The sequence below is a fragment of the Ictidomys tridecemlineatus genome, chromosome 1 (assembly GCF_052094955.1).
Source record: "Ictidomys tridecemlineatus isolate mIctTri1 chromosome 1, mIctTri1.hap1, whole genome shotgun sequence".
Taxonomy (NCBI): domain Eukaryota; kingdom Metazoa; phylum Chordata; class Mammalia; order Rodentia; family Sciuridae; genus Ictidomys; species Ictidomys tridecemlineatus.
In genome coordinates this window covers 181108335-181133574 of record NC_135477.1, presented here as the reverse complement: position 1 = coordinate 181133574, position 25240 = coordinate 181108335, and the positions used below count along the sequence as shown (strand labels likewise).

Genomic DNA, 25240 nt, shown 5'->3' with positions numbered 1-25240 from the left:
GAGGGATGGGATGGGAAGGGGGGGGTCGTAATCCAAGGAGCTGGCCAAGCAGAGGCTGTGAGGTGAGCCTCGAACTGAAGTGTGGTGGAGGCTGTGGAAAGGAGCAGCCCAGCTGTCACCGGGTCATAGGGCAGGGCCAGGGTGTCAGGAAGGCCTCTGGGGAGAAGAACCCTGTGGAGCCAGGGCCACAGCTGTGGCAGAGGGAGTGGGAACAGTGTTCTGGGCAGAGGGGAGGGCTTCTGAGAAGGCGGGAGATTAAGGCAGGAGGAGGCAGAGATCAGTCAAGGTAGCAGGCTCATTCTACCGCCATCCACCGCTGTCCACTGCTGTCACCTGCCATCCACTGCCTACAGCCCAGCACTGGACTAGGCCTTGAGAGCCCCGAGTGGACCAGGACAACTCCCTGCTCTCAGGAAAGTCCCTGTCCGTTAGGCAGCATGATGAGCAGATGTTCGTAACTAGAAACCATGAGGTGGTTCCAGGCCTGGTCTTTTGAGGAGACTCCCGACTGATATCCGGTGGTGGCGCTCATTTGCCAGCCCCTCTTCTCCAGCACGTGACATTACCTGTGACCTTGGTGGCTGCTGTTCCGACCCGTGACAGATGAGATCTCACTGTGATATGGGTCTGTTTTTACCTCGTTGCTGACCATGTACATTTTTTCATGTATTTTGGCCATTTGTAGCTCTTCTGGGAAGTGTGCCGTGTCCCCTCTGACAGGGGCTGAAGGCGTGGAGCAGGGGACGGTCCTCCCAGGCAAGGCCAGCCTGAGCTGAGGCCTGGGGGCAGGAAAGTGGAGCCAGCTCCGCCCCCCCCCTTAGTTGGCGGCAGGGAGAGGAGTCGGGCCAGCCTGCTGGGCCTGGTGCTGGGCCCCAGCCACTTGTGGCCCAGCCTTGGCACTCCCTAGCCCTGAGCGTGACCTTGGGCCTTGAGAGACGGAGGGGGTGGCTCAGGTCTGGTTGCTGTTAGGCACTTTCTCCCTGAAGCAGCGTGACGGCTGGGGGTGGCCTTGCCTGGCCTGTCACTTGGCACCAGCCAAGGTGCCCGCCAGGCTCTGAAGGAAGACCAGAGGGTCGGAAGGTCTTCAAGGGAGACCATGGGACAGGGAAGTGAGCCTGTGGCTGGGGCGTCTCTGCTTGGCCTTGAGGGGCTGCCCAGGTCTGGGAGCCGTGGTGACCACACAGGTAGGACACACCGCAGGACCTCCATGATGGTGTTGGGTGGGTGGGACCAGGACCCTCGTGGGGTCCCTGAGAGGCCTCTGAGGGGCTGTTGGGATGCGTTGAGCAGCGTCACCTTGAGGGGCTCTCACCCTGGGCGCTGTCGGCACGGGTTGTGGGGCGTACTGTGGGGCATCCTGTGGGGCGTCCTGGGTGCTGGAGCGGGTTGGGTGGCATCCCTGTCCCCCGCACACCAGATGCCAGCAGCACCTTCTCATGACAACCGAAGAATTCTGCAGATGCTGCCACGTGTCCTCTGGGACTGTCAAATGGCCTCAGGTTGAGAGTCAGGGCCTCAAGGTGGCAAAGGGCACTTTGGACCTCTCTTGGGCAAGAATGTCCTGCTGGGACCATAGAAACACGCCACCGTGCGGGGCGGAGGGTGGTATGTTAGAGGGGGACACCTGAGAGCAGGTGCCCCAGGGCTCCAGGGTGCTGTGCACAGGGCTCGGGGTGAGGAGGGAGGGTGGTGGGTCTGCTGGGGTGGGGGCGGCCTGAGGGTGCAGGAGCAGCTGGGGTGACCTCTGGAGGGTGGCCTCTGGTGCCTGGCTTGGGCCTCTGCAGGAGCTGGGCAAGGGCACTGCAGGAGAGTGACTTTGGTGGGTGAGAGGAAGGGGGGCAATCCCCAAATCCAGGTCCTTTTCTGCAGCCGCTCCTGCTGCTGCAGGGCTGCCTGTCTGTCCCCTCAGTGTCTCTGAGCACCGGCTCTCACGGCTGCCACTGTCCAGGCAGGAAGTGTGAGTGAAGACAGGCTGGACCCTCCTCCTGGCTGGGGCAACCTTGCATCCATCCTGCAGACCCTGACTCTGTGTCCTGCAGACCCTGGCTTAGTGTCCTGCAGACCCTGGCTTAGTGTCCTGCAGACCCTGGCTCAGTGTCCTCTCCTTGCTACTGTCTGATGTGAGTTAGTTCAGCCTGAGTGCACCCAAGCCTGGGGTCGGACTTTAAGCCAGTATTTGAGGGGTCCTAGGTCTTAATGGGGGGGGCAGGGAGCTGGAGAAGATGTCGCCACCCCCTCCTGGCCTTTACACTGGTGGAGGACACATTGGGGTGAAGGTCTGGACAAGCGGCAGCTGGCCCTTTAAGAACTGTTCTCAGCGGGACGTGCTGGCCTCAGCTCAAGGAGGACTTTGCTGAAGGTGACCGCTGGGTCCTCTGGTGAACCTGGTCCGCTGAGAGGATGGGCCTGGAGAGGCTGCATCGTGGCCTCCAGCCAGGACTTGAGCTGAAGGAGGTGGATGACTTAATGCTGGGGTGGTCCCTCCTCCTCCAGTCCCCACTGCTGTCCTCTGCCCCTGATCTCTCTCCTGTCGCAGTGGTGAGCCTCTCTGGGACACCTGGCGCCCTGCCAGGCCCCAGGTCTATCGGGAGCAGAGTCTGCCCTTGAGCCAGGAAATGCTGCAGAGCCTCGGCGAGCTGCCCAGTGCTGCCCAGCACCACGGCCACCCTCGGGGACACAGGGATGGTGCCGTGCTGAGCAGGAGGAGCGCCTGCCTCTGTGCCCTTGCAGATCTGTCCCTTGGCCTTAAACACCCTGCCTGGGCCCATGGCATCCTCTGTGGCCACTGGTGCCCAACGGCCCTGGTGAGGAGCCTTGGTGCAGCTCAGGGGGCAGCGTCCACTTCCCCAGCCTCCTGGTGACCAGGGCCCAGTGGGCTCTATGTGGGAGACGGTCTGGGCGTGGTGGCAGAGCCCACTGGGTCCTCATGAGGGAGCCTCCCAGGGCGTCCAGGCACCTTTGCCGTCAGAAGACACCATGGGAAAAGGACCGTTTGTGAGCCAGGAAGCGGGTCCTCCGGAGACCCACCTTCTGCGGGGACCTGGACTTGAATGCCCGCCCTCTGTGACCCTGGGTGTAGTTTCTGTTGTTGATTAGCCACCTGGTCTCTGGCGTTTTGTCACAGTGGCCTGAGCGGATGAGGCCCCCACCTCTTCCCTGGCTTGGCGGATTCCACTCATGGTCAACCGCGCCCTGGAAACGGCTCTTCCAGGAGCCCCGGGTCCCTCAGCGGTCAGAGCTGAAGCGTCCGGGCTCTCGGGGGACCTTAGGGAGACAGAGACGGTTCAAATGCACTCACTGAGAATGGGGCGAGTTCGTCCTTCTCCCGGGTGGCAGGGAGGGGGCGGGAGGGGGACATAAAGCAAAGTGAGCTCAGAGGTCAGCTCCTGGCTGGGCCACACGCCAGCTGGGTGGTTTTTTTTTTTTTTTTTTTTTTTTTTTTATTGGTTGTTCACAACATTACAAAGCTCTTGACATATCATACTTCGAACAATAGTTTCAAGTGAGTTATGAACTCCCATTTTTACCCCAAATACAGATTGCAGAATCACATAGGTTACACATTCACATTTTTACATAATGCCATACTAGTGACTGATGTATTCTGCTACCTTTCCTATCCTCTACTATCCCCCTCCCCCCAGCTGGGTGGTTTTAAGCAAGTTACTTAAGGTCTCTGAGCCTCCATGCTCTTCTGGCAAATGGGGCTCTGAATAGGACTGTGCTGGTAGGATTGCTGTGGGATGTGCGTTGAAGAGGGCCTGGCCAGAGACTGGCCAGTGCTGAGTGTCAGCTGTGGTGTCTGTGGACAGCAGAGGCAACCCAAGTTGTGGGGTAAGTTCTACTCCGACTTGGCCACCAGCACCCTGGGGTCTCAGCAAGACCCTCAACACAAGCAGGTCCTATGTCACCTGAGAAGCAGGACCCAAGGGTGAACCCTGCAGAGGTAGAGAATTTCGAGAGCCTGGAATCAGGAAGTGGGAGGCCAGTGTCCCCAGGCACCTTCTCATCCCATCTCACACAGGCTTCCGACGCTGCCCATGTATGGTCTCCCAGGTTTACACCCCCAAACCATCTGAACCCCAGTTCTCAGCTCCCAGCAGAGAATCTCAGGTGGACCCAGAGTGGAGAGGAGTCTGTCCTTGGCCCGCAGCTGTGGCCAGTAGGTGAGGTCATGGGGCACAGGTGTGGTGCCAGGGCCCGCCCCATCAAACGGAGCTGTCCATCAAGGCAGTCAGGGAGCTGGGGGAGCTGGGCGGACTTGCCCTCTCTGTCTCGGCTCCTGGTCTACACCGAACGTCTCTCGGGTATATTATTTAGAATATTTTCAGGTGCAAGTAGCTGAACACTCAATGAATAGATGTTAAATTAGCAAATACTTCTATTCTCTTATATGAAGAGAAGCCCAGAAGTATGTATGCTGGGACGGGCTCTCCTGGCTCCGTCTTGTCATCAGGAAGCCAGTGTCTTTGTATCCTCCAGCTCGGCCATCCTTAGCCTATTCTGCCTGTGAGGTCTCCTCTGCCTTCCCTGGCCTCAGTCTTTGACCTTTGATGCTCTCTGCTCTAATTTTAGCTCATGTGGCTTTACCAATCCATGGGCCTCCTTATTAGCTTCTTGCCGTGTTCCCTGGGGTGCACTCATCGATTTTGTGCCGCCATAACAAAACATCTGAGGTTGGGAACTTTGTGAAGAGCAGAGGTTGAGTTCACGATTCTTGCAGCTAGAGGGTCCAAGCGGCCTTCCTGGCCATGGGACAACATGGAGGAGGAGCAGAAAGGGAGTTGGGCACCTGCAGAAAAGATCACACAGGTGGGGTGGCCTCACTTCGGAGCACCTGCTCTCATGAGAATTCACGGTGGGAGAGCAGTATGAATCAGTCCCTTGGGGACAGAGACCCCAGAAGCCACCACGCCTCCCTAGGCCCCACCCCTCTGGGGACCAAGCTTCCAGTTCAGGAGCTCAAACCACACAAAGGCAGCTAACGGACTTGGCTGACAGGCTTCCCACCCACTCTGCTTACTGCTTGGGCCACTGGGACCCCTGGAGACTCCCTTTTCTCCCCTGCAGTGAGAGATCCCGGGTCAACTCCTGCGGTGGTCACGGTCCTTAGCTGAGACGATGTCCCAAGAGGACGGGGTGTGGACCCTGGTGTGTTCTAAGTGGTCTGGAAATGACATTTTGGTTGCACGTTACCAGAACCCTGGACTCTGAGCCCCTGAGGAGCAAGGACCGCATCTGGTCCTCCTCCACACACCCTTGGCCTTGTAGATGGCCTGGCGCACCTTGGACCCTCGGCTCGCTTTTGTTCCTTTCACCTCCTGTGACAAAGACAGAAGTGCTTCCTGCCAAGTTGGCCGGAACACTGGCATCCCCATAAAATGTACCTGTTTACAAAATGCCCCTCTCTAAGCTCCCGAGAGACAGGGCAGGATCCCGAGGTGAGCGCCCGCAGGACTTCTGTGCGCGGTCCAGCTGCTGGCCCGGCTCCCGGGGAGGCTGGAGAACCCGAGGCCGCAGGCCGCCTCCTGGGGAGGCCTTGCTTTTCAATAGCTTCTTGACTTATTTATGTATCTTCCTCTCTTTGCTCTTCTGAGAACCTTTTTAGAACTTCACCGGGAGTCAAAAAGCACACTTTGCCCAATTTGGCGGCCTTTTAACCACAGGGCCTGGTCCCGGTGACCAAACCGAGACCAAACCGTAACCTCCTGGCTCTGGACACTGTTTACAGCTGGCCAAAGACCACTTTGGGTTTCACAGTAAAAAGGGGTTAGAAAATCGCATGAAAGGGCTCAGAAGACTCACGGACATCAAATAGCTCTTACAAAACCAGAGTTGTAATTAGTTAAGTATAAATGAATCAGAACCATATGGCTTAAGAGTCGAAGGAAAAAAGAGTTGGAGGAAAAAAAAATGCCCTTTGGGATTTAATCAAACAAAAAAATGCTGGAAAAATTGATGATGTTCACCAAGCCCAGACCCCACCGGGTCCCCGGGTCCCCTGAAGCTTTTCCGTCCTTCCCCGTTTCTTCCCAGGAAGCAGGGCGACCTCTGGATCCCGCTGTCGTGATGGTGGGTGTAGGTGTGGGGTGCGGGTTAAGCCGGAGAAAGCCTCCATGCATCTGGAAGCACAGAGAAGGTGGCCCGGCCACCTCGGCAGCTCAGAGTGGCTTCCTTGCAGAGAGGACCCAGGGTGGTCAGGCTTACAGGCAGATGAGGAATGGAGGGGCGAGGGGTGTGGCCACGTCAGGGGACATGCATAGAAGGTAGTCCTTCCATGCCACTTAGGAAGCAGGCCTTAGGAAGTGTGTTCTTGTCTTCCCTGACCCCCCAGGTAAAGATGCCTGTCCCCTCCACATGTCCTTCAGTCCCGTCGCCCGAGGCATTGTTCCTGTGGCGCTCTTTGAAGGTGCCTGGGTCTTCCTTTCTCGCTCAGGGGTCTGCAGCCCCGGAAGGTGTTCTTAGGGCAGGGAGCCAAGCCCCAGGTGCTCGCTGCAGCCCCAGCAGCTGACGCAGGGTCTGATTTGGAGTGGTCACCCAAGAAGCACTTGGGAAATGGACAAACGAATGAAGGGAGAGTAAACACATATGGCCTGGAGGGCAGGGGGCCTGGACGGGGAGAGAAGGAAGGTGGTGCCCAGCAGAGCCAGCCGCCGGCATTGGGCCATGCGAGAGGCCCCCTAGGGTAATGGACAGTCCGTGAAGGGTTTCAGGAGAGAGTGTGACAGTCAGCGCTGGGCTCTCCAGGGAGGAAACGAAGAGGGCGGGAGACCTAGAGCCAAAGCGGGCGGAGGCAGGTCCAGCCCCGTCTGTTGGGCCTTCCCGCCCTCTCTGCAAGGCATGTAACCCAGCGCTCCCTATAGGATAGGTGCCTCATGAATGCTGAGCAGTTAATAAATGATAGATGCCCTGCCTCCCAGCGGCTGCGTACAAGCCATTATTTTCTCATTTAGAAAATGGATCTTGTGGCTCACGGTGGAAAATCATCCTCCAGAAAAAAAAGCAGAAGCGCTGGCCGGCCGGCTCCGTCTCGAATGTTTTCCCTGAACCAGGTCCCCTTTCCGCAGGGTGGCTGCCCTTGGCAGCTCGGGTTACACGGAGCTGGGCTGACGCTGCAGCAGTCACGAGTGGGCGAGGTGGGGCGGGCCGGGCTGTGGGGGCCCGCAGGTTGCTCAATGTCCCTGGAAAGCCTCCGAGGACAGAGCCCGGCGTTATTTGGTGGAGGATTTCAGGTGCGGCGTCATCTCTGTGTTAGGAGAGAAACAGCGCAGGCTGCGGCGCTCCGGAGCGCGGGGTGTTATTGCTGGAAGCCCCAGAGGAGCCCAGAGGCGGCTCCCCCAGCCAGGGCTGCCCCTCTCTCAGGAACCATTGGCTTCTCCAGCCACATCAGGCCACACCATCTGTCCACGCCTCTGCTTTGGGGCCCCTAGGCTCCGGGAAAAGAAGCCTCCTCTAGCGAGAGGACACCCCCTCACCAGCATGGACTCTTCCTGGCATTCACAAGCACCTGCTCTGGTCCCAAGTGCGTCCTAGGTGTATCCTCACTGGTGTAGAAGCTCAGAGGTGAGCCGCTTGCCTGAGGTCACACAGTCGGGATCAGCGGGGACGTGGGCACTGCCCCCCCCACACCCTGGCCGTCCTCACCTTGGGTGACTTAGACCTCTGCAGATGGAGCCTTCCCCACAACCAAGCCCAGCTCTTCCCTCTGAGCCATGGAACTGCCCCAGAAAATCAAGAGGCATCTGTCTTCTCCTCTGGATGCAAATGGTGACATCTGCAGCCAGCATGTGTGGGTGGGGACTCGGCAGCCAGCACGGCCTATTAGTTGCCCCTCCACTTCCCCGTGGGGACCCTCTCTCTGCCATCGTGCTGGCCATGGGGAGCGGGGACCACGGCCAGTTTCCACCAGGGGGTGGACGTACGGTCCAGCCTAGGTCTCCAGATGTTCCCTCCTGGACCTGAGTGGTTGGGGACCCTGGCGACAGGCTGGAGGCTCTCCAAGCCAGAGGCAGTGGTGGCTGCAGGCCACCAACCCCGTGACCTTGCAGAGGCCCGCGATGCTCAGCCCTCCGGCGATCCCCCCCCCCGTTGCTGGCCATTTTCCAGACTTGACTGCCGATGTCTGCCAATTCCACGAGCCCCTGATGGCCTTCCAGCAAATTCCACTTGATTACCACACAGCTCGCAATCAAGAACCCTGACGAGCACACAGCCACTTATTAGGCGCTGAGCACGAGCCAGACACTTGATATGTGACATCTTGTTGGATCTCCAGACACCCTGGTGAGGGGAGCGCAACTGTGACCTGTTTTCCAAATGGGGACTCGGAGGCTCCGAGGCGGTGGTAGTAGCCCCCCCCCCCCCCACCCGCCTGCTAGATCTGCACGCGGCGTCTCCTGATTTTGAATTCTTTGCTTTCTTCTTCTTCCATCTGCCCAGGGTTGCAGGGCCTCAGAGGATGGCGTTGGCTGGCCTGGGACTTGTGGCCAAGAACACTTTCACAGTCTGATTTGCTCCCATTCATGAACCCCTGCCAGAACGGGGTGCGAGGGTTTGGTCTGAACATGGAAGAGCTGGGTTCCCTGGCCCCAGAGGGGCACCTGCGGGGAAATGGTGGACCCTTTAGTGAGTTGGGAGAGGAAGCCCTCGGCCGCTCCTCCACCCATCAGAAAGGCTTGTGCTGTGACCTCTGCCCACAGGACTCAGGGCAGGACAGATGGGGAGGAAGCCACCGAGACGGGGAGTCCTTCCATCTCTGTGCCGCTTCTGTGGCCAGCGGCCGGTGTTTGGAGGAGTTGGAGCTGTGTGTGAAGAAGCCGTTCAGTTTTCTGGGGCGGGGGGGGACTCTGGAATTCCTCCCACCCAAGACTCCCCACCCCCACGGCCTCCCCAGGGGCCCCTCGGGATCAGACATTTTTAATGACGTGAAAACACATCTGGATGAATTGAGAGTTGAGACTGCAGGAGAAAGGGACCAGATCATGTGTTCTTTGGTCAACAGAAATGCAGCATCCAGATTCATGACAGCCACCTGCCTCCGCTGCGCAGGCCTGGTAATGGGGCAGTTTTGGTCAGATGCCCGAACCCGACGTGCAGCCGAGTTTTCAGAGGACCTGCCACGGCAGGACGAAGATGGTGCCCATGCAGAGGACCCAGGGCCTTGACCGTGGAGGTGGTGAGGATCCTGGAGCTGTGCCCTGATGCTTCTGGCCATGGGGCTAAGCTCTGGGCTGTGTTTATGTGGACACACGTATGTAAAATCTCATTATTTTAAAAAAATGTGATTGTGAACATTGACATCCATCGCAGAGGATGGTGAAGGCACAGAGGCCCACTTTCAGCAGCTCAGAGAAAAGGGGATTAATTGGGGATTCACAAAGGAAATTCTCTTGAAAAGAGGGACGGAGTCAAGTCTGCCTGTGTGAACCAAAAGCAGTTGGAAGCCGGGGTTTCCTGTCTCTCCCTCGGGGTGGCTATCAGGCACCTCTCCAAGACGCAGTGAGCCAATCCCCCTGCCTTCGTAGGGTTTCCCCACAATTCTGGCTGGACCAAGATTTTGGCACAACTTCTAACCCCATCTCCATACGACTGAAGAAGTTTAGTGCCGTCCTTCAAGTTTGCTGACTCTGACTCTGGGGGCAGAATGTACCAGCTGTCAGTCAGCATGATAATGCTGCGTAACAAAGACTAACCCCACCGTGCCCCAGGACGATAGATAGTTACCTCTGCACACCGGGCCATGGCTGCTAGAGAGTTTAGCTGGGCTGAGTCGAGGTTGGCAGAGCTTGCCTGTGCACCATGGTCAGCTTTGGGTCCACTCGGTGGCTTTGTGCATCGTGGTTAGCCTCTCAGTGGGCTGACTTGGTGCCACTCTGGGTATGCCATCCTCTAACAGGGCTGGCTCAGCCCTGTGCTTATGGAGAAGCAGGGAAGCGAGATGGGGAAGGAGGGGAAGCACTCCAGCCCTCTGGCACCCCAGTCTGAGAACCAGAGCAACCTGACTTCGGCTGAGTTCTACTATTCAAAGCAAGTCAGTCTGGAGGTCGGCCCAGGCTCAAGAGCAGGTGAGATAGGCCCTGTCTCGGTGGAGGAAACTACAAAGCCACAAGGCAAGGGAACTGGCTACCAGGGGCGTGAAGAACTGCGGTCACTGGTGCAATTACTCAGTCATAGAAAGGGAACCTGATTGGCTCTCAGCCAGGCCTACAGGTCGGCTCTGCTGGTTCAGGGGCTCAGTCATCCCCACGTGTCTGTGTGTGGAGCAGGGAGGACCGGAAGAGGTACGGTGAGCCCCTCCCGCCACGGTTGCCAGGTCAGGATGACGTAAACATGTCCGCGTTGTTTACTCTTGAGGCAGTTCCAGTTTCATCAGGACAATGGTAACCGTTAAGACTGGATGTGGACTCCTCAGCACCCCCAAGCATGCTTAATTTTGGCTTAAGCCTGTCAGTGTGTATTACGTTCCTAATCAGATTTCTTGGTTCTGAAATGGCTTCAAACCTAGCAAAACTGGGGCAAAGACAACTGAGAAAGGCTGTTACTTAAGCCATGATGGTCGGCACGCACTGTCTCCTGCTGAGTGTTGGCTCTAGGCAGCCATCTTGCCATCTTGAGGAGCTTGTAGACCTAGAAGAGCAGAATGGAACTTAGAGACGGAGAGACCATACCCCTTGTTTATGGTGCTGAATCAAGTTGTACCCGAAGCCATCTTATTCTGAACGATTAAATTACATATATTTTGACTTAGCCCATTCTAAATTGGTTTTCTGTCACTTTTTACTTAAAAGGCCTCTACTAGGGCTCTGATCAATATGACGAGGAAAGAGACAGACACCTGAATCCTGTGAGTATAGACTCACTGACATCACTAGTTGGTGATGTCATGGTACACACCATTGAACCATCATTAGTTCTGGGTCTATTACTGTGTATCGTGCAGGAAATGAAATTGCTGTGCTTGGATTTGGGGATTATAGTATATAATTGCTAATGTCCTTTACAAAAATCTCTCCCCATTGTTATCAACACAAATATTGTGTAGCTCACACTGTCCTAGATGATCTAGGATAAGAAACACAAACAAACAAACCAACAAAACCCCAGGAATCTGCCACTCCCTGGGAGACCTCTCTGGGTCTCATTTACCTCCTGTTTAGGGGGCAGTTGGAGAGAGCTGGCCAGGGGACCTTCTCCCCGGGAGGACGCTCTGCTCCCACCTGTTCTGTTCTGCAGCCAGGACAAAGAAAATAGCTCCTGTCCGTGCTTACCTGAGCTAAGTGCTGCCCAAGTACTGCCCTTCATTGAACTTATCCACTGTGTAATTGAATGTTTTCTTAACTTTTCATTTTGATATAGCACCACACTTACAGGAGGCTGTAAGAACCATATTAGAATTCTTGAACACCCTTTGGCAGGATTCTCAGGGCTTACATTGCCTGTCTGCCCTTCCCTCCCTCCCTCCCTCCCTCCCCCTGCTCTGTGCCTAGGCACATGATGCCCCTTGGCCCCTAATCACTCCTGTGTGTCTTGCCCATGAACAAAACCTCACTCATACAACCACACTATAGTGATCAAAATCAGGAAAACTAACAGGAACACAGTTCTGCGTTCTAATCCCACAGTCGTGGTCACAGTTTACCAATTGGTCCAGCGAATTCGTTGCTAATAGTTCTTTTTTTCCCAGTTGGGAGCCAGTTCAGGACCGGGTTGCATCCTCCCGTCCTTTATTCTTTAATACAGAGCAGTCTGCAGCTTCCTGTGTTATTCATGATCATGACCCTTTTGAAGACTGAAGACCAGTGGCCAGTCAGAAGGGCCCTGAATTCGGGTTTCCCTCATGCTAGCTAACAGCTGTGTTCCTATTATGCATTTTGGGCAGGAACACCCCAAAAGCAATGGTATATCTTTCCTAAGGCCTCATGTCAAGGGACATGCATGTGGAGTTGATGTGTCCCCGGTTGGTAAAGTTATCTCTGTTCACTTAAAGTGCTGTGCCTTAAATTTCTTCAAGGTTGGGGCTGGGGATGTGGCTCAAGCGGTAGCGCGCTCGCCTGGCATGCGTGCGGCCCAGGTTCGATCCTCAGCACCACATACAAACAAAGATGTTGTGTCCACCGAGAACTAACTAACTAACTAAATAAATAAATATTAAAAAACTCTCTCTCTCTGTCTCTCACACTCTCTCTAAAAAATAAAAAAAAAATAATAAAAAAGAGTTGCTGTTTGAACCTACAAGGCTTTATGGCGGCTCGGTTATTTAAAAAAAAAATTCTTCAAGGTTATGTTTCTCTTTCCTTTTGCATGCAACAGGTCATTTGTGGGGAGTTAGTTTGAGACTATGTAAATATCTTGCTCTTTGTTAAACGGTCATCCACTGGTTTTCTTACTCATTATTCATTTTTCTAGCTGTATTATTCCTGTGGTGTTAATTAAATAGCATCCAAATGTAAGGAAGAACTCTCTCTTCTCTCTCATTTATGAATTTTCTTTTTAAGAACAGTTTATCCTTATGGACCTAAGGATCATTATTTTAGTCCATGAGTTAAAACCTATTCCTGTCATTGTTGGACATTCGCATTTTCACGGATGGGCAGACGAGACAGTCTGGACCAGGACTGTCAGTGATGCTCAGTCTGGGGCTGGGTGTTTGATGTCCAGGAGCAGGATGTGTGGTGTCCATCATCTCTCAGATCATGCATTAATTGGAAGCAAAAATATAGTTGGTTCTGCAGTTGAGAATTAGGGAGATACCGTCTCTCATCACACATAAGTCATCAGGAGCACACTGGAGAGAGAAAAGAAATAATAAGCTAATGGGGGTGAGTATAGGTGAATTGTATGTGACTATTCTCTATATTGTATTTTCGTCAGCTTTTTTGCTGCTGCGACTAAAAGATCCGACCAGCACAACTGTGGAGAAAAAGTTTATTTAAGGGCTCACAGTTTTGGAGGTCTTAGTCCACAGAAGGCTGGCTCCATTCTTGGGGCTCCAGATGAGGCTAAACATTAAGAGTGGAGGAGTGCGGTGGAGGGAAGCAGCTCATATGGTGATCAGGACCAGAGAGAGAGAGATTCCACTCGCCTGATACAAATTACATACCCCTTAGCCACACCCGCAGTGAGTCATCTCCTCCAGCCACACCTCACCAGCCTCCAGGTACCACTCAGTTAATCCCATTAGGGTTTAATTGGCTGATTAGGTTATGGCTGTGACCCAATCATTTCTCCTCTTGCATTATCTCACACATGAGCATTTGGGGGACACCACATCTAAACCACAACATATTGTTTTCATTCTTGCGACTTTTTTTCTGAAATTGAAATTATCTCCAAATTCAAAAAAATCAAAATTATAGTAAAGCCTTATGCCTTTGTTGTGTTTAAGGCATAAGGCTTTACTATAATTTTGTTGTGTTTATAGGTGATTGCCTGGCAAAAGTGAATTAATGCAATATGAAAAAAGACCTGATGTGATTATGATTGAGATGACATTGAATCCATAGGTGCGGAATGGGCATCTTAATAAAATCTGAGTCTTCCATTCCATGAACATGGTATTCCTCTCCATTATTTATTTAAAGAATGTTTCTCTGAGTCATGTTTTGCTGTCTTCAGAATAAAGGTCTTATACATACTCTATTAATTTTTTCTAAATATTTAATTGTTTTTACTGTTGTTAATTTTTTTCTTGATTTTATTTCCTAATATGTGCCAATAATGAAAAAAATTACAATTGATTTTTAAGTATTTGTATCCTATGAACTTGCTAAATTTATGTAAAATTCTCATAGTCATTTATATATTTCTTAGGGTTTTTTTTGAATAAAAGATTATGTCATCTCTGAATAGGAATTATTATTTCCTTACCATCTTTGTGTCTTTTTCCTGCCTACTCCAATGGTGGAAACTTCCAGTAACACATTAAACATTAATCTTAAGCAGACTTCTTTGCCCTCTTTCTGATCTTAAGAAGAAAATTTGTAAAATTTTACTATTAACTATAATGTTACTTGCAAATTTTTCATAGATGACTTTCACTAGACAGAGGAAATTCTTTTCTATTCCTAATTTACAGAGAGTTTTTACAACAAATGGATATTTTGTTCTGACAATGTTTTTTTCCTCATCATTTACATAAGTTTCTTCATTCTGTTAATATAGTCAATTATGTTCATTAACTTTGGAATGTTAAACCAACCTTGCATTCCCAGGATAGATCTCAGTTATTAAGTAATATCCTCTTTATTGCTGAATTCAATTTGTTAATATTTTAATAAACATTTTAGGTCTATGTTCACAAGTGATATTGATCTGTAATATTCTTTTCTTTTAATATTTTTGTTGGGTTTTGGTGTTGGGGTTATGCAGCCTTTATTAAATAAGAATTTGTAAAAGATTAATATTGCTTTTCCTTTAATGATGTTACTATATCAGTGAAACCATCTGTGCTTCAAGTTTTCCTTTGGGGAAGGATTTTGATAATGATTAATGATTAAAATTTTTCAAATATATATATTTTTAGAAAATGGAATATCTTGAACATATGTATTTGAGATATTCAAATATATAAATTTCAAGATATTCTATTTTATATTTGATCCTGGAAAAAGTTTGGTGACTTATGTTTTCCTAAGGAATTTGTCGATTTCATCTCAGCTGTGGAATTTATTTTAATATAGTTTTAAACCATTATTTTCTTAGCCTTTTAGTGCATTTCAGGTTTATAGTTATATATTTTTTTCTTGCTGATATTGGCAATTTGTATTAACTCTCTTTTTTATAGTGAGAGTTATTAGGAGTTAATAAATTGATTTTATCTGTTCAAAAAACCACTTGTTGGTTCTGTTAATTTTCTTATTATTTGTTATTTCATTGAAATTTGCTTACATTTTGCCTTCTATATGACTTTTATTTAATTAGCTTGTCTTTCTTTAACATTTTAAGGCAGAAAACATTGATGATTAACTGTATACTTTCCTCTTTTTCCATATAAGCATTTAAATCTCTTCATTTTCCTGTAAGCTAACTCTAAAAAGTTTTGATATATTATATTTCTGTTATTAGTTCAATGTATAATTTGATTTGACTTATGATTTCTTCTTTAAATATAATGTGTTATAAATGCATTGTTTAGTTAAGTATTTGGAGTTTTCCTGAATATATTAAAGTTCTTGATATCTAGCTTAATTCTAGATTAATTCTACATATTATGTAGAAGTTCAGTCTTCTGAAATTGATGTGTTTTATATTCTGCACAGAGTGATTCTGTGGTAGTTGGATATAGAGTTCTATAAATCTCAACTGGATCAGTGTGGCTGATACTCTTGTTTAGGTCTCCTATACTCTTTGATTTATGTCTAGTTCTATCAGTTACTGAAAAAAGAAAGTAAAAATGTCCAACATAATTTTGGATTTGCCTATTTCACCCACTAGTTCTGTAAAATTCGCTTCATGTATTTTGAAACACTATTCGCTATAACAGATCACATGCATTTATGGTTTCTTGAGTCTTCCTGATGAATTGACTCTTCTATAATTTTAAGTGCTTTTCTCTGGTGGTCCTCCTCCTCCTGAGGTCTAGTGTACCTGTAATTAACACAGCAAGCCCAGCTTTTTGGTTCAATTTTGGAAGGTGTATCTATTTCTATCCTTTTTATTTCAAGATATCTGGGTCTTCACAGGGTTCTTGTAGACAGCATACAGCTGGATCTTACTTCCTATCCATCTAGTCATCTCTGCTTCTTAATTGGAATGGGGTCTTTTTTAGTTTATTAACATTTATTGCAAACCCTGATATGGTTGGGTTTGGGCCCGTAGTCTTTCTCCTTGTCCTATATTCTTTTAATTCATTTTTTTATTCTTCTGCATTACTTGTTAAGCCAAATGCTTTTTAGTACCTCATTTTAATTCACCTATTGAACTTTTAGCTATTTCTCTTTGCATTTTATAGAGAATGCTCTAGAGATTACATATCATTAACTTACCAGAGACTACTTAGAGTCACTACTACTTTTTTTTGCAAAGATTTAACAGAAGATTGGAGATGAAAATATAAAGGAGGTGGCTCACGTGGTAGGGCGCTTGCCTGGCATGCATGCAGCCCAGGTTCGATCCTCCGGACCACATACAAACAAAGATGTTGTGTCCGCCAAAAACTAAAAAAATAAATATTAAAAATTTTAAAACAAAACAAAAAAAGAAAATATAAAGGATCAATGAACTTGAACATAGATAACAGATATTATATTTTTGCAAGATCATAATATAATTATTTATGTTTGCAAGGTTATAATATAATTAATCCCAACGTTTATGCCATTATAATCATGTAGAATTCATATATGTAAGTATATAGCCCATACTATATTGTTATATTTTTTTCTTTAAATTTCCATATATTATAATCTTTTATGCTTACTCATGGATTCATTATTTTGGTGCTCTCTTTTCCTTTTTGAAGACCTGGATTTTCAACTGATGTCACTTCTTTTCAGCCTGAAAAAAAAAAACTTAATGTATCACTTGATTGTATTTCAAGCAAGAAAATCTCTGCATTTTATTTACCTGAAAAAATATTTACTTTGATTATTATTTTTTTTACCATGCTGCAAATTGAACGCAGGGCCCAATGCCTAGGCAAGTGCTCTACCACTGAGATACCTGCCCAACCCTGTTTTTTTTTTCCCCTTTAGCATTTTGAAGACACCCTTCCATTGGACTTTATTGTTTTTTATGAGATATTAGCCATAATTTGTGTAGTTCTTCCTTTGTATTATGTTCCCCACCTCCATCTGCCTGTATAAAATCTTTCTTTTTTTTTCTTTGATATTTCAGCAGTTTGGTTGTGATGTGCCTGGAAATAATTCTCTTTGTATTTATCCTGCGTGGATCTTAAGGAGCTTTTTGTTTTATTCTTCACTAAATTGGTAGGTGAAAGTGTGTTACACCACTAGATATGTTTTTACAGGTCACTGAATTCTCTTCATTTTCTCTGCTTTTTCATCTCTAGTCTACAGATTAAATAATACCTGTTAACTATGTTCAAGTTCATTGATCCTTTGTTCTTTCATCTCCAATCTTCTGTTAAAGGCACCCAGTGAATTTTTCACTTCATGTATTATAGTTCTTAGTTCTTGAATTTCTATTTGCTTTCTTAAAATAGAGCTTCAGTTTCCTGCCCAATATTCCTCATCTGTTCTATCATTATGGCAACATTTTCCTTTAAATCCTTGAAAATATTTGTAATACATGTTTTGCATTGCTTTTCTGTGAATTCAAACTTTTGGATTGCCTTAGGGCTGGTTTCTAATGGCTTATTTTTTTTCTTGACTGTGGTTCACACTTTTCTGTTTATTTCACCACCCAGTATTTTTTTTTTTTTTTGTATATGCAAGGTTTTGAAGGATGTAGAACCTTTGGACTCACTCGTCTTTTGTTCCAATGAGCAGTTAACTGGGTTGAATTCAAATTCCAGATTCCACTTCCCCTGTGGTGGATAACAACCAAACCACTCAATTCATCCAACTTACTAAGTTGTAGCTTTTTGCTGAGAAGGCTGGAACTTTCCCTGAAAACGCATGGTTTAGGAGTCAACAAGAATTGGAAGTGGTTTTTCATGCAGATTTTGGAGGTTCCACATCCGTGAGCCCTTCTGCCCAGCACTTCCTCTTCACGTTCTACTTTTCCGCAGCCTTGAGCTCCATCCTCTGGCTCTGCAAGCCAGTATCACTGAGGCTTTTGGTTGAAGTTCTCGCCCCCACCTGGGGCTCGCAGGGAGTGCAATGCTGGAGGGGGAAACCAGTCAGCTTCTGCCCACTTTGTCTGGTTTGGGTGGCAAGGTGACCACTACCTTCAAATAGTTGTTCTGTCCTGAGCGTCCCCGTCACTTCCAGGAGGGCTGCCCCACAAGTTATTCTATCACTACTGGAGGGTTGGAATCACTGGGTAATTAGTAAGTAAAGTAGTGACTCAGTAATTCGTTATTTAAGTGATAACTAATAATAAGTGAACAACAGTGGAACTACTCCTGCGATCACACATCAATTGGCCTGTTTAGTGGCCGCCTTCCTCGCTGGAGGGAGATCCCTGGCAGAGCCTATCTTGATTCCGTTCACCATTGCATTCCTGCTGCCCAATAGTTAGTAGTTATTCAGTAAAAAGCAGCAGGATGAATTACAAGATATCACTCAGTTCTCACATCTTCCTCCTGGTCTTTTCATCTCTCCTGCTGCCCCTCACAGCGAGCCTCTGACCCGGCTTTTCTGTCTCCAGTCAGTAACTGCAGTCCCAGGGTCCCACGCAGAGGTGACAGAGGAAGAGCAAAGGTAGTTTCTTCCCAAGATTTTGCTTTTAAGGGCAAAGAAACTTTCCTCTGCTAGCTTCCGGCCTATTTCGTTGCCAGAACTGTCCTTCATGCCACCTTCCCAGTCAGCCACTCTGCGTGGAGTGGACTGCTCAGGACTTCTGCTGGAGTCACTCGAAGGAGAGGTGGACATCAAGCACAATCCTAACTGCGGAGCAAGGAGCTGGGGAAGACATGACCACTGGCTGTCAATCCGTGGTGACCCCTACAAAGGCTGGACTCAGGAACGCAGGCTGGTGCAAGGGGAGGCAGCGTCACCCTCACAGACCTGGAGGTGGCACATCCCGGACGCCCGTGGGAGGGGCGGCCAGCTGGGAGGGAAGCCCGAGGTGTAGTGGGCAGCGGGCAGGTGGTCCGTGGGGCCTGGGGCTCTCCTTGCACCCCTCTGCCCCCCAGCCCTGTGCGTGGAGGGCCGGGCGTCCCCAGCGTCCCAGGGCACAGAAGGCGGTTCTTTTCCTCAACAAGATAAAAAAAAAAAAAAAACCCACCACCCAAGAAAGACCCCCACAAAAAACAAAAAAAGAAAGTGCCACGTGCCTGGCCGTTGCCTTTACAAGACCCCCTGCGTTTGTGAGCGCTGTAACTCAGTGCCTTGAGATACTGGACACCGTCCAAAGTCACATGACTGTGGAAAGCGCCCTACCCTTCCCTGGAGGGCCTCCGTGACCCAACTTTTTTTAAGGTGGACACAGTATCTTTATTTTATTTCTATGCGGTGCTGAGGATGGAACCCAGTGCCCGGTGCATGACAGGCCAGCGCCTACCACTGAGAACCAGCCCAGCCCTCAATGACTCAATTTTAAAAAGAGTCTAATGGCTATCACCTCCTCCAGTATAGTGCCTCCCCTGAGGAGAAAGATAAATGACCTCTAGGAGGGACAGAGAAAAGCTGTCTCCCACGCAGGGACCAGGCAGGAGGCTGGAGTGTGATCTAAAATCTTCTGGGTGGTGGCCGGGGGTTCATCTGAACTCTTGCCTTTGGGTGGGGTCCCAAATGGCCTCTCCTGGGTTTTGGGAGAGGGTCCGAATTCCGAGGTGCCCAGCCTGTACCTGTCACAGGGTTAGTACAGGTAATCATTTTGCCATTACTTTCGTCATTTCTTCTATAGCTGCGTCACTGTGCGAATACAAACTAACACTATGCGTTTTTATTTTATTTACTTATTTATTTATACCAGTAATGCAGCCCGAGGGTACTTAACCACTGAAGCACATCCCCAGCCCTTTTTATTATTTTTATTCAGCAACAAATTGCCACTGAGTTGCTCAGGGCCTTGATAGGTTGCTGAGGCTGGCTTTGAACTCGTGATCCTCCTGCCTCAGCCTCCTGAGCCTCTGGGATCACAGGCTGCATGTTTTCATTGATGATTAAGTGCTGCGAGCACCCTGTTGAGATGAGGATGAGATGGTGTTGACTGTAAAGTGACAGCACTCTGTCACTGAGAGAGGTGGGCTGTGCTTCCAGCTACAACAGGTGTCAGACCACGTGGGCGGGAGGGGCGTGCCTTTCCTGTCCTCTGTGAGTACCAGCCTTACCCTGAAGCACAGTCAGCTTGGGCCCCAGCGGCTTAACACAGCCACGTTAGCAGGGCTCTGCTCCTTGGGGTCTCCGGCAATGTTTTGGCCCGCCAGGGGTGCAGAGTGTGTACCACGGCCATCCCACCACATGTCTGGCACCAAATGGCCATCTCCGTGGCTGGTCCACGGCCTCCTTCGACCATCCTTAGGTCATCTCCCTCTGTGCGCCTGTGTCCTTGTCGCCTCTTCTTCCAAGGACACGTGCTGGCTTGGGCTGGGGCACTGCAACTGTCCCATTTAACTCAATTATGCCTTTAAGGCTCTTCTCCAAACACAGCCACACTTGAGGGACTACAATTAGGACTTCAACAGAGGAATTGTGGGGACACAACTCAGCCCGGAGACTCCCAGCCTGGTGGGGGCTCCGTCTCAACATTGGCACCAGTGACTGCTGATCGGGGCAAAGTTCCCGGTAGACCACACCTGCTGCCCCAGGGTGCCCCCCAGGAACCCTGCTTGGCCAGTGCCAGTCCAGTGGGCACCTCTGATGTCAAAGGCTCGGTGGCTGGGGAGTGAAATGCCACATGCTCTTCCACTGAGCTGCACTACCCTTTTTTACATTTAATTGGAGGCCGGGTCTCACTAGGTTGCCCAGGCTGGCCTTGAACTTGCCATGCCCATACCTTCCGAGTTGCTGGGATTGTGGGGTGAGCCGCCCTGCCCTACGGAGACTGGTCCTTTAAGATGAACTTTAGCTTTATTTCTCACAGTCCTGGAGGCCAGAAAGTCCGAGGTCAAGGTCCAGCCTCTGGCGTCCTCACTGCACGAGGTGTGGCAGAAAGGCAAAGAGAAGGCGCTCGGCCACCAGCGGTCTCTAGGCAGTCCTGACCCCTCACCAGCCTGGAGCCCGTGCGACCTTCTCCTGAGTCCTGCCTGATACTGATGCCTCGGGATTAAGTTTCAATATGATGTGGGGAGGGGACAAGTATCCAAACCACAGCAGGCTTCCTCAAGGGCCCCCAAGTCACACAGAGGACCACATCTCCTCCTTGGTGTCCCCACAGGAATGGAATGTGCCTCAGTCTGGCTGGACACAATTCATGAGCCACTTGTCAAGCACAAAGGAACTTTATTTTTAGAACCACACACCGCACCACACAGCTCTTCAGGAAAACCTTCAGAGCCCAACTGCCACCACTGGCTTCCCACAAGCCTCTCAATCCCCCCCCCCCACTCCTCCTGCTCTTGAGGCCGATTGGCTGGGTCATGTGGGCGGAGCCAAAAAAGTCCCCCAATGAGCAGCTCCGTGGTCTGAAAGGGCGGGGGAAACAGCCCAATGAGCATCACTTCAGAGGAGCCAATCAGCTGGCAGCTGGAAGTTTGCTGGGGCTCCTTGGGCTGTGGCTCTCAACAGAGTGCGCCAGCTGTCCCACGCTCCCTCTGGGTGAGGACTAAGGGCCAGTGATTGACACGTGGCAGCCGCAAAGCCACGCCAGACCTGTGGGTGTGCAGAGCGGAGATCTGCATCGGAAAGCGCGGGTGGCATCTGCGGGAAGCTACTGCTGGCCTTGGGGGCCTCCTGGTGCCGTGAGCAGCCCAGCACCCTGCACCTTGGCTCTCTCCGCAGAGCACCTTTGTGTGAAAGAAAATGGGACCCAGAGAAGTTGGTGTGACTTGCCCACAGCCTGTGAGCGGGGACCCCTGCCCTCTTCCCCAGGTCACAAGGCAAAGAGCCACCCGGGGTATTCGCTATGCATCAGGGAGGAGAAGCTGCAAGGGTCAGAACGAGGGCTCATGGCCTCCATTTGGGTAGTGATTTCTGCCGAGCGATTTCAGGCTTCGGCTTAGAGGAAATGTCAAGGCCGGTGATGAACTTATTCTCTCTCTCGTAATCCCCTTCACGATGCCGATAATGTGAGCAAGGTTTATTTGTTTGTTTATAACATGCTTCTTCTGAGTCAGGCACAGTGGCACAGTCCTGTAATCCCAGCTAGTAGGGAGGCTGAGGCAGGAGGATGGCAACTTGAAGGCCAGCCTCAGCCATTTAGTGATACCCTGTCTCAAAATAAAAAATAAAAAGGGCTGAGGATGTGGCTCTGTGCAAACCAATCCCTAATGCTGCCAATAAATAACTAAATAATAAATTGCCCAGTCCCAGGTATTACTCGATGGCAGCACAAAATGGACTAAAACAGAATCACGCTGGAGATTTTTTTCCCCCCAGAAGTTGGTGCCAGGGAAAGCTCTGCTGAGGAGTAGTTTCTCTCCCACAGTAAATATGAGCCACCGATGCCCGCCCCACCCACCTCCACCCTGGCTGCTGGGAAACTCAGGACACATGACTTCAGCTGGACACTCGATCCCCACGTTGGCCCCAGGGCTGGGAAGCTGAAGTCCTGGTGCAGAGACTCTCAAGCCGGAGGAGAGGATGGCCAGCGGAGGCTCTGCTATGGCTCTCGCCTGTCCCCAGGAGTTCATGTGTCGGGAATTTAATCCCCAGAGTCATGCATTGAGCTGGAGGTGGGTCCTTTGGGAGTGATCGAGACTAGATGAGGTCACCAGGGTGGGGCCCCATGACTGTGTTGGTGGCTTTATAAGACAGGAAAGAGACCCACGCTGGCAGGCTTGCCCTGTCTCAGCCTGGGATCCCTCCCCGAGTTCTGTTGCAGCAAGAAGCACTCATCAGATGGCGGGGCAAGCAGTTGAACTCCCAGCCTCCAGAAATGTGAGCGAAATCAACCTCTCTTCTGTATAAATTACACAGTCTCAGGCATCTCGTTATGGCAACCGAGAGTGGACGAAGGGGGGCTGTGCCAGAGAAAGAAGAGGATGCTGTGGGAGAACCCCACAAACAGAGCGTTGGCTTCATCCTAGAACCTACATATTTCCTCGTCCATGTTTGATTTCCCCATTTACATTTTCTACTTTTGTCTCATTATCTGCTTTGGCCGTGGGTAGAGGTGCAGACGGCATGTACATAAACCGAGGCTGCCGGGCCTGGGCTGCGGGCTGCAGCCCCACCACGAGTCGGGGAGCCTATTTCTGCCCTGGAAGCTGGCTGCTCAGGGGACTCGCTTAGGCCAAAGGCATGGAGTGAGAACATGCTGTCCCAGCCTTGGCCTCGAGGCTGAGTGGCCACCTGCTCCCTGGGTCCCCGTCACCAGTCAGCCACTTGGGGAAGGGTCTCCAGGGGAGCCCAGGAGAGGTGACACAGACCTTCCTGCAGCCCAGCAGCCCCAGGCAGGTGTGGGAGCCCAGCGGGGCCCAGTGGATCTGCCCGGCGGCACACAGGCACGCGCAGCTGAGTCGGGGAGCCCCTCGGCTGGCCTGCAGCCTCCAGGGAGGGACACGTTGGCTGTTGAAGCCACCAAGCTCTTGAATGCTGTTATAGGACCACAGCTGACGGGCTCTCCCCACAGTTACAGTACACAGCAAGCATTGCATAAGTGCTGCTTTGTGGAACAACATGGTCTCACAGTGTGGAACTGAGGACATGCATGACGTGGTGGCTTCAGTATTTCCCAGCTGGCTTCAGAGTTGGCAGAGGGAGGTCAGGGCCAGGACAGTCCTGGACTGGGCTGGGGCCACCTGGGGTCACCTGAAGCTGCTCCCTCCTGTGCTGTGCGGCTCTCTCCTCCACGACGTGCCTCAGTTTCTCCTTCTAATAAGTGAAGGGCAAACCCGGCTTAGGGAAAGGGCAGCAGACTCTTGGCCATGGTCAGGCCATGTCCCCGTCCTGCAAGGACACCGCTACCACCGGGGCCACCCTCCTTGGAGGTCACAGATGGCCCTGCTCTTGCTGCCCTCGGGCTGCTGGGTGAAGTGAGGGAGGCAGACGTCTGTCTGCCATGATTCGTGCCGTCAGGAGCTCCAGGCACAGCCCCGGGTGGCAGACACTGTGGCCACCACAGAAGGAGAGGCTGCAGACATGCTTCCAGAGGGGACGCGTGGCTCCCTGTGGGCTCAGCACACCAGGTGAGAGCAAGCCTGGGCACCGCTCAGAGTGGCCGCAACTCCCTGTGACCTGAGCAAACAGGTCACGGGATCCACTGGCCCCGTCAGGCACTCATGCTGCCCCCGAGGTCCTGGGGCAAAGCCACACATGCTCCAGAGCACCCTGGAAACCCGGGGCCCGTGCCCCTCTCAGGGTGACCAGCAGCTGGACGAACAGCAAGCCAGGTTGGCGAGAGGACTTCCAGAGCCTCTGTCCCTGAGAAATCATCTGGGAACGAGGGGCCAGGCAGAACCGCAGGCAGACGGGCAGGCAGGAGGCCGCTGGTAATGGAGGTCAGACTGGCTGGGAGGCAGGGGACCCCCACGTCCCATGTGGAACAGACACAGACCCTCTGCCCTGGCTGCAATCACAGGCAGCTGCTGCAGGTTCTGCCTTCAGTGCCCGGAGCCCACGGTTTGCAAGTGCTTGAGAGTGGAGGACGGGCTTCTGCAGGGGGACAGCCTCGTAATGCGTTCTAAGGGGGGTGGTTAGACAGGGGTGACCTGTGTCTACGGGGACTCAGGTGCCTCCCAGGTTCTGATAAGGTCCTGCTCCCCGTGTAGGAAAGGCACACCCATACCCAAGGTCGCCTTCGATTTCATGAACCCACCAAAGTTCACCCACCAGAATGTAGCAGAGTGTAGCATAAAGAGCCTGGTCAGCCAAGTGAAGGAAGCCCGGACTTCCCTGGGGACATGCAGATACTGTGACAGGTCAGAGTTACTGTCAGCTCTGAGCAAGAGACACAAAATAACCCTGGCTTAGGCCAGATTTATCTTTCTCTCTTGTAAAAGAATCCCGAGGCTGACCGTTCACAAGTTAACCGATCCCACTTGTCGTTAACATTCCAAACTTTTTTCCACCTTCCAGCTCCAAGCATCCTCAATACCTGTTTCAAGCCCCAAAATCTCTTCATGGCCCTAGATGGCCCCTGCTGCTCCAGCCATCACAATCTCTTTAGAAACGTGCTCTTTTGGAAGCCCTTCCCAGTGACTCCATATCATTGGGCAGAACTTGGGCCCATATCTGAAGGGTTTGAAATGTATTTTCTCAGTTAGACCCACTCCTGATCCTACCAAAATCAAGGGCCGTTCTCCTAGGGGTGGGTAGTGAGCTGCCTCTGTTAGAGAGAGGTGGCAGAGCATTAGAGGAAATTGGGGACTGAGAGCAAGACAGACAGGAGGTGAAAAGGGCAGGAAGGAGCCCACATCTGTTTGAGGGTGACGGGGACAGAGGAGGTGGATGTGGAAGAGGTGGGTTGACAGGGCTGGATGGGTGGACACGAGGGTGGAGCAGAGGGAGTCATCAGGAGCCTGCCCTCGTTTCCAGCTTGGCGAACCGTGCAATTCCCCCCAGAGTGAAGAGTT

General features: G+C 51.0%; 1 long non-coding RNA gene across 1 annotated transcript in view; it reads left to right on the top strand.

Moving 5' to 3' along the window:
• The first annotated feature begins 954 nt into the window (after positions 1 to 954).
• Positions 955 to 25240, top strand: part of LOC106145148 (uncharacterized) — a 48674-nt gene continuing 24388 nt past the window's right edge. The window contains exon 1 of the long non-coding RNA XR_013440042.1: positions 955 to 1184. This is a non-coding gene — a long non-coding RNA (uncharacterized LOC106145148). The remainder of the gene's footprint in view (positions 1185 to 25240) is intronic.